Below are 17,719 nucleotides of genomic sequence, written 5' to 3'. Positions count from 1 at the left end.
CTCTACATACATATATATAACAGAAAATAATGATAAATAAAAAACATTATATTTTATATTATAAAAATATGAATTTGATTTACTGTAATTTATTTCTTAGAAAATAGTATCAATAAATGAAGGTGTACGAAATAAATAAGCATAACAAAAATATATTGTAAAGCTAACAAAATATAATAATGCAAAAAGTTGTAAAATAAATTAACGCAATTAAAAGTTGAAAATCACTGATTATTTTGTTATAATGCTTCGGGTTGATAATATGTACTTAGATATTAGGTCTAGCTCAACATTTCTTTTTTTTATGCGATTACCTTTGAATATTTTGGGTTTTTTGTAATTTTGTAGATAAGAATTTCAAGAAACATATCTCTAAAAAAATAACCATCTTTACCTGAATCAAACCGATAAGGTGGGGTTTTTCGTTACCATTTTTTTTTTAACAGCGTGCGCTTAGCCTAACGGAAACGTTACATTTGTTCGAAATTGGACGGTTGGGTGTCTTGCGAATATCGCCGCGTAAATCGACCGTTAAGTGTTAAAAATTATTTAAATATATTTATATATTATTGATACGTGATTCGCAATTTGGTATTAAGTGATTTCACTATTTCTAATAAATAATATGTGAGATAATTCCATAGAAAAAAATTGTATATATATATGTAAACATACATCTTGAAATGAATTTATTTTACCCGAGTTTTGAGCCTCTGGAATTTAGAATTTCTACTTTTTTGAACTATTTTTAGTTAATATGATATTAGTAACATCTGTAGGTAAATCCCTAAATAAATACGTTACAGTAAATACGCAGTTTACGTGGGTTTTTTTCGTATGAAGTTAAAATGACGAAACGCACAAATTTGTGCACACCGACGCAACGGAAGGTTTCTAAAACGCACAAATTTGTGCACACCGTACGCAATGAGAAATATATATATATAAAGTGTTTTTTTATTAAGAGTTTTGTGTTTCGAATTGGCAAAGCTTTTTCCAGCAACAACCAATTTTACAGCTGACAGCTGATTTGTGCTCAATATGGTTTGCCATTTCACCATGAATGAGGTATGTCTAAACCGAATTTTGCTCAATAGAAGGGGGCAAAAAACAATTATCCCTTCTCTGAAGTCAAAAGCAATAAAATCGTGCCGTCGCCGTCGCAGTGAGAACGCTCGGTAACGAGCGTTCTCACTGCAACGTCGCCGACACGATTTTATTGCTTTTGACGTGAATTTTTGACTTCTGAGAAGTGATATTTTTTTTGCTACCTCCTATTGACCAAAATTCGGTTTGAATATACTTTGATCAGCTCTATTATATTATATTCATAGTAATATCATATTTTTAAAACATAGTGTAATATTTTTAATACAAACTATAGAGTAATATGCGAGATTGCGCCATATGTCTATACTTCTTCCGCTTATTTTCCTTTGAGAGATGACTTGACCTAATGAAAGTTGTAAAACTATAATAAGTTTTAGAGCTTTTTTTGGGTTAGGTTTGGGTTTGAACAGCAAAGAGACGTTTCGTAACTGTCAAATTGAGTTTCATGGACATTTTATAGCAGCTTATAATTTCAGTTGAATTATTTGTTCGCTAGTAAAGAGTGTTTTTTTAGAGGTTTGTTTTTTGAATTTCGAACACTTTTTCGAGCGACAGCTGATTTGTGCTCAGTTTGGTTTGCCATTTCAACATAGAAATTGTGCAAGTTTTTTCGAAAATCGTGTTTCAGCTCGCAAAACTTTAGTTATTTAGTTAACATTTTACAAATGAATCGAATAACCATGGGTCGTTTTTGCACCACGCATACACAAATTGATAATACGTATCCGCAGAGACGTCATACACTGTGCGACACCTTTGCTAATATTACAGGTGATCTCAACTGTTTTTAGATCACCTTAGTTAAGATTAGTGCAATATACTTATTGTTTTCGTGGTCTTCAAGTCTCTTGGATTTCGGACTTCTTAGCTGGATCAAGTTTAACGTGAAGTGTAAAGCAGCTGCTTTCTCCGTCTTCTAAGTCTTGGTAGATGATTGGCGTAGCACCACTTATTGTGAGTTTGGTTGGACTAGTAGTCAAAATAGTAGAATAGTCTAGTTCTGATTAGTAGAAATTCCTAATCAGAAAATAAATCCGGTTGGAAGTATCTGGTGGAAATGAGTACACTGTGCTCGCACTTTTATACACGTTTATACTTCATATTCTTTTTTGAGATATAGGAGGTAGTTGTTTCTATTCTACTCTCGATCGCTTGGCTAATACGATTTGAGACAGACATAGACTGTTGTTGTTTTTGTATGTTGCTATTCTAATAATACAGCTGGAGATTTTGCAACGCTGTTATGAGTCAGTTGTTTCCGGGTACCTGCAAGTCATATTCCACCGACTTGTCAGCACTTGTATTGTTCCTTTATATGTGTACAGACACCGATTGTCCTTTGATTTGGTTCATTTGAAAGTGGTCCTAATCCACCAAAGACTCCGATCGTCACGTACGTTTGTATTACGCTAGCGAGATTAAAAAACTTGTTCTCCAAATCACTTTTAACTTGTAATTGCGACAAAGTTTGGTTTCACGCTTTAGTTTAGTTAGAAAACCAATTCTTAAGTACTACATTTTACAGATCTGCTTGACTAGAGATATTCCCTTATATAATATATAAACCAGACGTGTTTTCGTCGTGGATTTTGGAGTGCGTTCGAGCAAGAATGGAGATGTTGGTTTCATTATACGAAGCGCGTGTTACTACACTATTTTATTGACGATTCGCTTTATGTATGATACATTAGTTCATAACGTCATCGAATATGGCTCTATTGACTAAGATACTAAGATATATAATAAAGTCCCTTATTTTTTCCGTTGCGGCTAGAGAATGCTTTAATAAGCTTGCTAGATACAATGATGTTTTCAGCAATAGCTACAAGGAGCTGGAACAATTTATATGGTGCATCTCTTTTACATGACCAAAATTTGGTATTCCTTTCTATTTATAGAGTACAATTGTTTGTTTTTTATTGCCACACCGGTTATGCTGCAGTTAATATATAGTACTTATTTAAACGATATATTACAAGTTTATTTATATGACTTTCATATACAATTAATTTAGTGCCCATCTAACGCAATGTGGGGGATTTGAATGCATTTTTAATTTTACGATCCTTGAATTTTACACGTCGCAAACTTGCGGTTAAGGGCTCACCATAAAATATTCAGGCGCACAAAACGGGTTCGATACAATTCCGGTAAACTTTAACAACAAAACAACCCCCATATATAACACGAAACACATACATAGAGCTCTCAAATACGTATATAAATTTATAAAATACGACAAGGACGTTTTGCCGTATATAATTTACGAAATTGTCACTATTCGGGTCAGAGCCGGAGCAAAATTATTGGCTGGCGAGACTTGGGAAAGACCTCGACACTTCAATCGGGTTATATTAAGAGCAAATTTAATATTAGCCTCTCTTGCTAGGCAGGGGGCGGTCAAACGCAGAAGGGCTGTAGCAGATGTTTTATACACACATATCATTCGTAGGTGTGTGTATACAAGTTTAATTTAATGCAAACCCGTATTTTGCTATTGTAGAGTGTAGTGCAGTTTAATCATTCTGAGTCTAGTCGACAGATGCCACAGTGGCGCTGTGTTTATATTAAAATGTGAATCGGCGTAATCAATGGTTTAGAATTATTTCAATTTGGGTGCCCTAAATTAGATCTTGGGTTGATAGCCCAACTTCACACAGCTATATACACAATACGTATATAATCTGTATCAGGGATGGCCTTACTTTTGAGATTTGAAAAATTGTGAGAGATTTATTCTATAGCAGAATTTTGAATATCTCACAAAAAAATCCGGATTTTATTATAATATTTATTTATTTATTCTGACTAACTAAGAAAATAATATTATTGACTAACTAAGAAAATATACACAACAATAACAATAAAATTATAGTGGCGTACACCATCACACATAAATTTTAACAGCTTCTATCTATCGCCGAAAACATCGTTGTGCCTGGTAAACTTATTGAGAAGCTTCATGGCTCGTGATAGAAAGGCGTTTTTGAGTGCTGACGTCCTTTTAAGACACTATACATGCCGCAGCGCAGTCAATGAACATCGACGGATTGTCGACACCACCCCTAACGCAAAAAAAGCGTTGATATACAAATAAGGATAAATTCATCTTCCCTGTTCTAGAGATAACAGAAGAATTGACAAACCCCTGTGGTATCCACGAATAATCTAACAGCGACTATGTGTTGCATATATTTTGGTTAATCTAAGAATGTATAGATTGGGCGAGCAAATTTCAATAATTTATGTTTCCTCAGACGAGTTTGAACGATTGGTGAAAATGCTTATTCAGATCAATGACCGTATTGTCAAGCTCCGTATATAATGTCCATCCCCTCCAATGTAGCATGAATATGTCTTTCGGGTGGCCCTTTATAAACAACACCATTGTGAATGCTTCGCAATGACGATAAAAGATAACGCATATCAATTTGCTAACTGTGATGACATGTATTATTTTTGGCGCAGTTATAATAGATAGTTTGAAAGTTTTTGTTAATTAACGTATATGGGTTTCAAAAGTTTACATTAGTTTTGGATGTTTTAAATACACGTAAAGCACCTTTATTTAATTGACACTTTTAACTAAGCATTTATATAAGATACCCTTTATGTAAGAGAAAAAGTAAAACGTTTCAGTTAAAATAATAAATTTTTAATGAAGTGTAAAATGTTCGTTTCATCTCTACTTCGTTTCATTTAACAGAGTCAGTATGTGGCTTATCTCGTATTTTGCAACGACACTTCATTGGTCCGCTTGCGCCGAGCAAAGTTGTCATATACGTTCCAACTACTTCGTTGTTATTCCGACACTCGCAGCGCACGGACGTCTTCAAATTGTTATCGCTATACATATGTAAGGGATAACGATTAATAAATTATTGATTTTGTTAGCTTATAATTTTCACTATTTTTAATTTCTCAAAATTTGTTTAAAATATAGAAAGGAGTAATGATAAATATATCAAACATATATCGCATTTAGTACTTTAAAGCAAATTGGTGGGGCGCGTACACCCAAAGTTGTCATCTCTTTTTCACTTATGAATAATGACGAAATGGTAATTCATTCTTAGAATAACAAAAGTGTATGTAAATTGATCATTATAACACATATAAGCGCATAAGTTAGTAACTTTTCAAATGTATCAATCATTTTTTTAAGTGCAGTACAAAGTTTTTGTATATTTTACCCGTAAATTGTAATTTAATTTAAAAAAAATATAATAAACCTTTCGGAGAAATATTGTGTCAAGTTGTAACGTCATACTTAAATTCGGATCAAAATATTTCGTTACACTGAGATCTGTCTTCGTTACAATGAAAACATTTTCGGGGGCAAATTGAAGATTCGTTATACTGGGAATTTCGTTATTTCGGTATTCGTTACAAAGATATTTACTAATTTATTTTAATACTTTTCTATTACTAAATTCCATTAATTTATATTACAAATTTTATATACATTATTCGCCTTTTATGCGTTTTTTTATATCAATTCAAAGAATAGAAAAAATATTTTTTGTTATATTAATTTATTTCGTACTTATTGGTATTTTAGGGGGCGTAGCCTTAGGGGTGGTTGACCTCGCGGCCAATGAGACTCTTGTGCGAATCTAAATGGACTTGTTTTATTAAGTTATTAAATTTACATGTGAAAAATGGAAGATTACGGCGTGACGTTTCTCGCGATGAAGGTGAACGTGGCGCAGGTGGTGATGGTCGTCGATGATGCTCAGGGTTCTTAGGCTGCGTGCGGCGAGTGTCAGGTGTGATCCTCAGGTCTGTCGGTGAGGGCACGTGGCTGGTTCCTCTGGATGACTACTGGTAGATCTTGGCTCTCTGGTCGTCTCTGCTGTATCCAAGCAGTCTTAATCAGTCTTAAAATTACTCTGTTTTGGAGGGTGATTAATAATCACAATCATATAATATAATCTATGTAATAAATTTATTTTTCAGTCTACACTTACATGTTTCAATGAAATATGTAAGTGTAGACTGTAGTTTAAGGCAATGCTTGACTTGTTTTTCTATAATATTTTAACTATTATTCTATATTTTTGCGGTTTCAATGGTCATTTAATGAGCTGCCGATTGAGTTAGTATCAGATTATTTTCGTACAGCTATATAATGAAATTCGTGGCGGCATTTAGCTTATTTCCTTTCAGTCGCCGTAATAAAACAATGAGAGCGAGACTGCGAAAGTCCAAAGGGGTCTTACAAGGTCGTTCAAGAGACCATAGCAACTAGTCCCCCTCGAGATTATGCAATCTGTCAACGGAGTGATTCTTCGAAAGTGGTATACAGATTATGTTTTAATGTAAATTGTGGGTTCTGAATTCGTTTTATATATTACGTAATGTACAAAAATATAAATGATAAATAAATGACGAAGTGAATAAATAACTAATTTTTTATATTTCTTAAGATTAAATTTTATAACATAAATAATACATATACTACAATGTCTAATATTAAATAAATATCAAGCATTGTATTTGACAGATAAAAATAACAATTGTACAATATTTTTTGACAAGACTATCACGTAAAATTATAATTAAAATATATTCTTTAATTATATCATTATTGTATGATGAATATATACTTTTTTAAATTAGGAAAATTGTTAGCTAAGTTGTGAACCAATCAAAATAAAATATTATATAAACATGTTTATATAAATATAGAGGGCGCAAAATAAGTCTATAAGAGATATGTACAATAATAGCATGTTTTAATTTCTAAATCAATCCTTGAAACACATTAGGGTTATGCGATGATATTTTGAATATAAGCGAGGCATAAAGTGTAGTGATAACAATTTACATTTAAGATACAAATATGAGTAGGTAAAAGTTACCAATTCCATGAAGGGTATAATTTATTAAATTAATTGAAGTAAATTTTGCGTGTAATTTGGCGTAGTAACTCTATAATTATTTATATTATAATGTTGAGCAATATACGAATGCCCCAAAGCAAGAACATTATAACTGACATAAAGGTAGTTTTGAGATTAAATTATTAACAAAAATACAAAATTTAATTGTGGCTATAATCAATATGTTTCATGTATTTTTTTCGATTTTTAGCAAGAAAACTTTAGACAAGTGTATCGCTAGAAGTAGTTGAACTTGTATGAAAGACATTCTAAACATAATCTGAAATATTACTATTATATTTATATAAATAAATTCATGCCTTATCTAACTCAGATTTTTTTCTTCAAAATAAAAAAAATAAAAACAACTTAGCACATGTATGAGAAGTACAGTTTACCCCCCAATAACACGGTAAATTGGGACGTGCTATTTGGGTGCCCGTTACTTTATGTGTGAGCGAACTAAAGAGAGAATATCTCACCATACGCGCCTGATTCGTACGTACGTATCGCAAAAAAGTGTTTTCTAGTCCCCAACTACACGCACCCGAATAGCACGTTCATAATTTACCGTGTCTATACATACTAAGATGTGTAATGAAACAACTATTTTACGCTATTAGACGTAGAAGGTACAAATATTTTTCTAGTCTACATTGCATATTTTGGTCTGACCTGATTCTTTTTCCTTACATCGCATTTTTGAGCGGTCCAAAGATAAGCTAACCTCTAGGACGAGTTCTGGTAAGTACAATTTGATGTGCATAAATTGTCTGATACGGAACGAAACTTACTAATCTACTCGTACAATTAGTTGCAGACATGCATCACCATACTAAACATTCATTCGTCGATTAATAATAGTGGGTATCGCTCTTTATTGCTCCCAAAAAATTTTAATAAGAGTGCTGCTGCTTCACTCTAGTGTATGCTGCAAGTGGAGCTATTTATTAAACTTTTTTATCGTTGTTCCGTACTTTCTATTAGATACACGGAGCGCGACTTGACCCATTCCTAACGATCCCTTATTCATATAATTGGATTGATTCATTATTCTGGAGATCCGGTCGCAGCTGTTGCTCGCAACAGCCCAGGTAGGAGGTCAGGCCTAGCTTATAGCTGAAAAATAATCATTATACACTTTTTTCATTTGACTCACACTCATGCCATAAAATGATATAAGTTCTATATATTATAGTCGAGTATACATTTGAAAGATTGTAGTAGATATGTAAAATGTAAGTTAACATTACCTTATCTAGTAGTATTCATAAATAAATTACTTAGCTATACAACTGTTGGAATAAGTAACAAATCAAATGTTGATGAACTTCATGGCACTCGAGGCAAATATACACTCCCTTATTTGAGTAGCCAAAATAACGCCATGTATGGTATATTATTTACTTTTAAGTTTTAGTTATACATGGTATTTTTATTTTTAAGATATTAAAACTCTTACATATATTCCATATAAATTATTTGGAATTGGATTTAACACAGTTAAATTGGGTTTGGGTAAAATACATTTTATTAATATTTATAAAACACTTCATTTTAAAATTAAATTGAATAGATATTATTTTGTATATACATATAAAGATCGTATACATAAGTCCGTACACTACTTCTAATACACGTGTACGATTTTAAGTTATTTAATAAGTTGAATCTAACCTCAATTTTGATATTAACTTTCCAGTTATGCGGTTGCTTTAACCGCTACATTGCTGATTTTAAGGTTTACACACCGAGATAACGTTCCATTATAATTTCACGACCCTTTATTTGCTTATATTAAAAAAATAGTATGTATAGTATATAACTAGTCTTATTTTTCGTTATAGAACATAGTGAACCCTTGTTATAAATTAAAAATAGTTCAAATGTATGCACACGTATATTTAATACAATTAACTCATTCTTTACATTCTTTAAGAAGAGGCCTCATATTTTATATTAGGCATGTAAATATTAAAATCACTTCACAGCATCCGTGCAGATGAAACACATATGGACTAATTTATAATAATATTTATATATGTAGGGTTATTAAAACACGCGCTTTTAACATTTATACACATATATGCACCAATCATTTGGCAATTTAATTTCTAACATTTTTCGCAATTTTAATTAAAATACGCAATACTTACAAACGGGCGTTTTGCAAATGAGGGGTGTCAGACGTTCGCTTCTTCTCGTTGATTAGTATATTACAAGCCCTTATCAGTTCTCCGTCCAGTTGTTTGAAAGTATACACCGGGCGGGAGAATGACAAGGGGTCGGTAATTATACAAAAGATGTTCTCGGAAGCGAACAGTAGCCCCGACTGGTTACCAGTATACATCGTTCAATTCGGTGGTGGTGGTAGTAGTCAGTCACATGGTAGGTCATCTCTCGGCCAGCGTTTCACAACGTTTTATTATGTGCGTCTAGATAAGCGCAGACTTGTCTAGTGTGCACTGTAAATCAATGTGGCACTTCGTGTATTTGAATAAAGGAGCAGATGTTCAACGCCGCGTTCGATCCGTCCAGTAGTAAGCAAACTTTTGGTTTGTAAAATACCAAATCAATACAAGAAAAAAATATTTGTCCAAATCAAATCAATCAATTCTTTCGATTCTCTAAAACAGTCGCTAGATCGAATTAATAATTTGATTTATTTAAATTAAAATAGAGTCGGAAAAAACAATAGACAAACAATATCCTACGATAATTTTTATACAAATAAATCAATGGTCACAAATCAAGTTACAAACCACACAAATCAATCGATTCACACCATATTAGACGTTGGCCGGAAGAGGCGCGAGAGAAAATGGGCTCGGCTGCCAGAGTCCGGCGACCCCTGGCCGTCGTGAATCACCTCGCATAGGGTGAATCATTGCGATCGAGCAAATATAAAAAGCAATCAGGATGTGAACCGGGACACAGAGAGAAAGAGAGAGCGGGAGGGGTTCGCCGCTGCTTCCCGGTACTGGTACATCCCGCATTTCCAGTTGTAAATTATTAGACTGCTACTACTATTACTGTCAAAACTATTAATAGAACCGCGAGATGTACGCGAATAGAAAGACGGGAATTCCGGAACGTAAGCGCGTATTATGCATTGTTTTTACAATTAATTGTCGAGAGTATTTTCGGCACTGTCTTGATATGAAAATAATTTTCATTGTGTCGAGAATAAGCCGCTTTCAAGTGTGTTTAAAACCGTATAAACATCCTTCAAGAATCACTCGTTTCGCTATTTGTTCGGCTAATATTATGATTTGATTGAAATACGAAAGCAAATATAGTAGAGCATTGAGAAATATTGATGGGTCTCGTGACCTCAATTTTGACCGAAATAAACAGTGATTCAAAAAAATCGAAGATCTGTAAATGAATACTCAATATAGTATGCGTATGGTTATAAAAAAAATCAATACTGTTTATATCTTGCTATTCCACTGATTAATTAAAAAACGAACGTGTATGATAATTTAACACTATTTAATGACATGTACTTCCAGGTATTCAGAAATAAAAGCTCTCAATACATGTCACGCTAATTTTAAAGCAAAGATTGGTATTGAACCATAACATTTATATTATGTATTGATATGCATCACGCATAATCTATAGTTCTTTTTGCCCCGTAACAAATATCAACAAATGTAACAATATGTAACAAATATCTGCAGAAGAAAATATCTATTATAAAAGAAAATATTATTGATCAGAGATCACGCCATTCGGTCGATTCAGTTAAAAATACACTAATATTTTTTTTAAATATTAATTAATGGCTTACTAACACTTCTTGACCTACATATAGATCATCTCCCAATGCCCATGCAAGTTTTGGAGTGCACGTTTGTCGCTAAATAGTTTGCTCGTTTACTTTATAAGTTAAGAAAAAGCGTTAAAAGTACACAGTATCATTTTATTACAAACTTCGTTCTATGCCTAAAGACGTCATTTAAGAGGGGGGGGCAGGTGGGGACATTTGCCCCCCTCCCTTGAATTTTACAGAAAAATGCTAATCATTTAATAAAGTACTATGAATTTTAATGAAATCAAAATGTTAAAACTTTTGCACCCCCCCCCCCACTCTTCCCAGAAAATCTGAAATGACATCCTTGATTATAAACCAGAAATTATCGGGTTATCCCCAAAAGAAAATCTAAAAGTCTCGAATCCATCCCGAAAATATTTATTAAAATATGTCATTTCGGTGAAATCACATCGGAATACATTTTCTCCAAGAGATAAATATTTTTACCAGTGAAAATATAATTTTTCTGGCAGGTGCTAATCAAATTACATGATTTCAACTTTTTCAAATGATGCGATATATACATTTACATACGGATTTCACAGTGAATATGTATTTTTCAGTAAAATTGTCTTGTCACTAGTGAAGTAGCGAAAATATAATTTAGCTGCTCTAAAGTATGTATTTTACAGTTGCGAAACGTCTATTTGCTGTTCAAACACAAACCTACCCCAAATAAATCTCTAAAACTAATTATAGTTTTGGATCTTTCATTAGGTAAAGTCCAAAATAAAAGCAACTCGTTTCTTAATGGAAAATAAGCGAAAATAGACAGACGCGCATCTCGCATATTACTCAATAGTTTGTCTGCACTTGGATATTACACTATGTTTTAAAAATATTATAGCTATTCTTACCGATATTACTAATGACTACTGATATGAGAGTATTGGTTAAGTATATTTAAATCGAATTTTGGTCAATAGGAGGGCGCAAAAACAATTATCACTTCTCAGAAGTCAAAAATTCACGTCAAAAGCAAGAAAATCGTGTCGGCGCCGTCACAGTGGGAACGCTCGGTAACGAGCGTTCCCACTGCGAAGGCGACGGCACGATTTTCTTGCTTTTGACGTGAATTTTTGACTTCTGAGAAGGGATAATTGTTTTTTTGCGCCCTCCTATTGACCAAAATTCGGTTTATATGTTCTTTATTCGATTCTAAATTGTAATATTGTTATAAAATATTAATATGAACGTTAGATAACCAAGCGTTTCCACTGCGACGGCATGATTTTATTGCTTTTAACGTGGATTTTTGACTTCTGATGTGTTTTCTAACAGGGACTCCCTAGAATTTGACAGAAAAATGCATGTCATTTAATGAAATACTATGAATTTTAATGGAATCGAAATATTAAAAAAAAACTGACTGACCAACTTTTGACCGCCTCTGCAAAAAAGCTGAAATCGTAAATCGAGGGATAAGTGTAATAACTTTCTTAATTTTATTATTTTAAACTGATAATCATTATTAAATAAGAAAATAAAATTAAAAAAGTGCTAGTGTAGCCATTGCAATTTAATGTACGCTTATACATTATATGAAAACATGTCAAATTAATCTGCAGTTATTCTATAAATATTAAAAAAATAAACCCCACAGCGTCCATCCGGGCGAATTCGTTGCAATTACGACCGACGCGAAATGGAATGATAAATTTTTAAATAAGCGCTTTTTTTTGCATCGTTTTTCCGCAAGCTCAAAACTAACGTGCTGTTTTATAAAAATAAAAATATAGACATAGCTCTAGAACCGGCATGTTCAACTATTTTTGCACCTCGGGATAAAAGCAATTTTGGATTTAATTTAAATCAAATAAATAAATAAAAAAAAATTACAAATAAAAAAAGCAGCAATAATAATTTTTAAATACAACATTGAAGTTAAAATACTGCTATTATATATAATCAAAAATAATATAATTTAAAAAAAAAAAATTTTTTAACTGGTCCTGAAAAGCTGGAGCAATGTAGCAACCTTACCTTCTAAGACATACAGAAATACCCCTCTATAATTAAAAATTTAAGATTACTCGCAAATATAAAAATGACTGGTTGAGTTAGCCCTTAATCTTCTCAGCGCAGTATAAAGAATCAATGTTCTACCAATTGCCTCTGATATTGTATGTTTACTGATCAACTCCCTGAGCAGCTATTCACAGTCCTAGCATAAACACAGCAAACTAATCTCGTGTTTGTGATTTTTTGTATAGATACATACGTACAGTACGCCTGTGCCATAAATCTCCTTTTAATTTCTCGGCCAGGATATTTATGGTGCAATAAAATAACAATACGACAAATCCATTAATCCCGCAGGATGCGGTCGCGACTCTCGCACAACGTTTCGCACACAACCAACGGTCCTAAACATTAATCGCGCGAAAATGATAATATCGCGCGCGGCTAATTGCGATTTGCGTTACGTTACACGCAAACGGCGATACGTTTATGGCACGCCAGGATTACGCATATATATCCCTCGGTATTGTATATTATATAATATATACATTCTCGGCTCGTCCTTGTGTAATCTCGGCGCGGTAAATAAATACGAGTAGTGTCTCGAGATTGCGCTGTATACAAACGCTGGAAAGATTCCGGGTTGGTTTATTATTTATTTCATCAAAAATGTACGCATTAATTCGTTAGTAGTAAATACATATTTTATGGAGAAAATTACATTCATTTTCTCAGTCTGTCTTCATAAATTCTGACTTAATGTTAAGGAGTGAGCTCTCGCGGGATACGGTTTAAGTGTAAGAATTTCTTTTACCTTTGATTGGATTTGTAAAAAAAAATATTGTGGTATTATATTTTTACGGCTTCACAAAAATAAAATATGATCGATTGTACGAGTCACTTGAACGCAAATTTAGTTTTTAGTGAAGGCTAATGAATGTAAAAATATATTGGGTAAAAATATAATAATGTACTATATAAACGGAGAATACAAAAAACAATATTTATTTATCCCTTGATATTTACATACTTGAAAATATAATAAAAGCGAATGTTTAGGAAGCTCTTGCGATACAATTAAAACAACCGAAGCGGAGCGCCAGTGGGAAGGTCTTCTGCCGGTCGGCGCCTCGCCGATCGCCTCATTACTTTATCGTCACAAATTTTAATTTATTTAAATGTTTCAAGCGTTTTTAACTGAATTCCTGCACACCGTAAGCGACAATTTTGTTGATGAATGAAGTGAATCGGCTCAATTGCACTTTTCTATGGAGATAAAATACATAATTTATGGCAATAATTGACATGTTCTTGTCATAAATGTATAAAAATTAAATTACTTTGAGAGATGAAAATATGTTTTGTTTCATGAATCTGCAGAATAATAAAGTAAAGTATGATTTACCGAAACATAATATACGAATATTTGAGGTTATGTTAAGCATGCCCTACATAAATAATTGGTTGAATGATTAACCCTTTGGGTGCTAAACAATGATACCGTTGTTACGATGCTTGAAAAAGTAATTTATTTTATGAACTTGTTACTCCGTTAGTATGACAATGGCATGAAACAGTCTTTGATTGACTTTAATGATAATAATGTATAAAAATAACAGATAAGATTTTTTTTAAAACACAGTAATACCCAGAATTAACAGTTTTCATTTCAAAAATAAAACTACATAAAAAGTCTTATTTATAACTAGAATTTGGCGCAATCTTCAAATTCAAATCACATCATTTTTCAAGCGGCACACACTTCCAAAAATTATTACCGCATTAAGCTTTCCCTAATTATATTTTCCCAAACTAACCCTTACACGACCGTCGCTAATATTGCGGCTGTTAATTAGCGCGCAGCCGCGTCGACGTCGTACATCAAAAAATCCGCAAAATTTTATCGCTCAAGGCTCAAGCGGAATTAGCGCTCGAAACACACCCCCCAGATTATAAGGGTTCGAATCCCGGCGAATAAGACCGTAAAATAACGATTATTGAGAGCGCGTATATAGTTCGCACGACGACCGTAATTCAAAGTTTGGAAAGCACTGCTCGGCTGGCTGGGGTTCGGTCCCAGTTTTCCCCTAATATGGCGAAATGTGTTAATGTAAATATCATAAATTGCTTAATGGGGAAACGCACACGGGTCTTGCGCGAACCGTGCGTCAACAAAAGTTAAAACGAGCAAACACACGGGGCCTAATAAAATTAGGCGCACGGCGAAAAAATATAAGCGCCAACCACCCCCCGAGCATATTAAAAAAGCTTTAAATTTTGCAACCCCTCCCCGACGACTAGGGCGGGTCGCATTAAACTGGGCGAAAAGAGTAAATGCGGGTGTTTTTTATAAACGGAAGCACTCGGCGAAATAGTGATGAGAGTGATTAATTTTAATTAAAAATAAAACATTTAAAAAATATAACTAATGTCAAAGGTTAGCAAGGGTAAGTGCAATAAACGCGTTGCGTAACGCATTCTTCGCAAACAATAAATAATATTGACGAGCACACACACAAACACCGATGCTATCACCACAGGATAATATATATTTAAGGACGAGTTTATGTATAGCGATAATAAAATGAAACATCAATTCGCCAAAACAATTTCGCCACATGTAGCGAAATGATGATTGACAAAATTGTACACAATTGAATATAGGGACTACCATATTACGTTTTTTTCTTACATTTGCAAAAATGTATAACTTTTTATAAAATAGCGAAAATTTCACTATTTTTTTCTGGTTTTGTAAACAGTAGTGGCATCAATGATGCTATTTAGTAACGTGATATTTTTTGTTTCGATATACAACCCTAAATCAACAATGGCAGTGGAGATAAAATCATCTTAGTTAAGCTATATGAGTTTCAACTCGGTCATAATGTAACAACAGCAGTTAGAAACATATGTAATGCAATGGGGCAGGGATGCCATTAAATTTAGAAAGTATTAAATGTGGTTTTAAAATTTCGTTCTCCTTAGGGGTTGTTAGTGAGGACATTAGGGTTTGCCATCAAACAAGTCCGAGATTAACGATACATAAGCTAGCACAATAGCTCACTGTGTCGTCTACATCAGTTCAGACATTTAAAAAAAAATAGGAAAGATGTTAAAATTTGCAGAACGTGTCTCTCATAAATTGTCTGAGGAAAACTCGCGCAGGGAATCTCATGCCAATAATTAATGATACTTTAAGGTTTGAGAACCCTAGGGGGTGATGACTTCGTAGTCAGTGAGACTCATGGTGGAATCTAGTTAGTTTTTATTAGTTTATATTTACAATTGCGTCAGACGATGAATGAAGAGATGTTTTCTCCGAGCGTTGGTGGAGAAGCTGGCGTAGGGATGGTGTCTGTGGGAGGTTCTCAAAGGTCTTGTAGGTGCCTGCAGCGAGTGTCTGGAGGCAGTTCCTCTTGCTGCGATGATCGTGCTCGGGAGTCTCAGGTCGTATCTTCGCGTCTGTCGGTGGGAGCGCGTCTGCCTTCTCCTCATCCGAGTCCAGGCTTAAGTATCCAGGGCTGCAAATCTTGCTGACCAATTACAATTATGCAGCGTTCATCCAGCCAATCGCTGCAGTCTTAGATCTGGGATTGCATGGCAGCAGCAGGAAATCTGTACACTTGCGAGGGTAGTATGAATAGTAACATTTATATTCCAATGTTGGAATTCACTTTAATGGACTCATACAAGAAAATATTTCCAAGCACAGACCAAGCTACCATCCGATTCCAGACAGATATGGTCCGTGCATTTGTGTCAGAGTTTGACGCTATTAGAATGACCTGCACAGCCACCAGACCTAAATCCTGTAGAGCATTTATAGGCATAATGAAAAAGAAAGGTTGTCCAACACAATTGCAAATCAAAAATTGAGCTGCAGATGGAATAGAGAAAATTATCTCCGCCCACCTGCAATTCATTAGTTGACTGTATGCAAAAAACACATTTATTGGGGTGCCTCATTATTATGGCCAAGCCTATATATTGAAAATTTTATATATATAATATATTATTGAAAATATATTGGAGTTTCATAAACTGAAATATTTTAAAAACTACTAGTAGTATTTATAACATACCGCAACTATTGCGAAGATCGCTATTAACGAATGCTCTGCTTTTAATATGCCTTTAAAAAGCAACAATGTCTAGAAATAGACTTTGAACATCCATCGTAGGCCTTACATACATAAAAACACACTTTTTACGCCCGGCGTTAACGTTTTACGGCGTCGTACCGCGAATCAATCATCGAAATGGACGTTAAAATCTTGATCGCGAGAGATTTCACTTTTTAATCAAATTAACGCAGGGAGGGGGAGAGTTAGGTAGATAATAATGAACTAAAAACCCACATATTTCGCTCCTTGGCTATCGATTATATTATACCACCGCCCCGATGGGGTATCGGGGGTGTGAGTGGGATCTTGATTCAATTTGCGGGGATGTTTCTAATCGCCCAGAGGAGCAATTACGGGTCCGGGGCGAGTCCGACCCGGCGGGTCATCGCGCACACACACACACACAAGCGCGCGCCAAAATCGCGGAAAAGCCCGGAAAACAGATCAATCATTGTCACGGGATCTGCTTCGTGTATCGAACGGTACACACAGATTGAAACGGGACGAGAACACATGGCGCGCGCGTGACGCTTAATTGAGTGTTGTCGAAACCAAATTGAATTTAAATTGCATTGTGATAGGATAGTGCAAAAAAGCAGGTATGTGATAGATTCGAATATTATTGAGCCGAGCGCAGATTGCGCGCGCGTGTTGTGTATCGTATCAGGTTTTTTGAGTATTGGTGGCGGCGGTAAAGGGAAGATTTTCTCCTCTCAACTCTCGAAGAAAGTTTTCTTAGTTTAATTAATAAGAAAGAAGCGCAACCTCATCGGCTAAATTGAATCGAAGCAAACTTCTGCGGATTGCTGGGGGTT

The 17,719-nt window shown here is 34.2% G+C and overlaps 1 protein-coding gene across 3 annotated transcripts in view; it reads right to left on the bottom strand.

The window, feature by feature from the left end:
- The window catches only part of LOC148228223 (uncharacterized), a 146,361-nt gene that overhangs the window by 75,413 nt on the left and 53,229 nt on the right, over nt 1-17,719 (bottom strand). The window lies entirely within an intron of this gene.

Source organism: Plectrocnemia conspersa, unplaced genomic scaffold (genome assembly GCF_051122295.1).
Source record: "Plectrocnemia conspersa isolate PC_06_02 unplaced genomic scaffold, ASM5112229v1 ptg000012l, whole genome shotgun sequence".
In the NCBI taxonomy this organism is placed as follows: domain Eukaryota; kingdom Metazoa; phylum Arthropoda; class Insecta; order Trichoptera; family Polycentropodidae; genus Plectrocnemia; species Plectrocnemia conspersa.
This window is presented reverse-complemented; position numbering and strand designations above follow the sequence as displayed.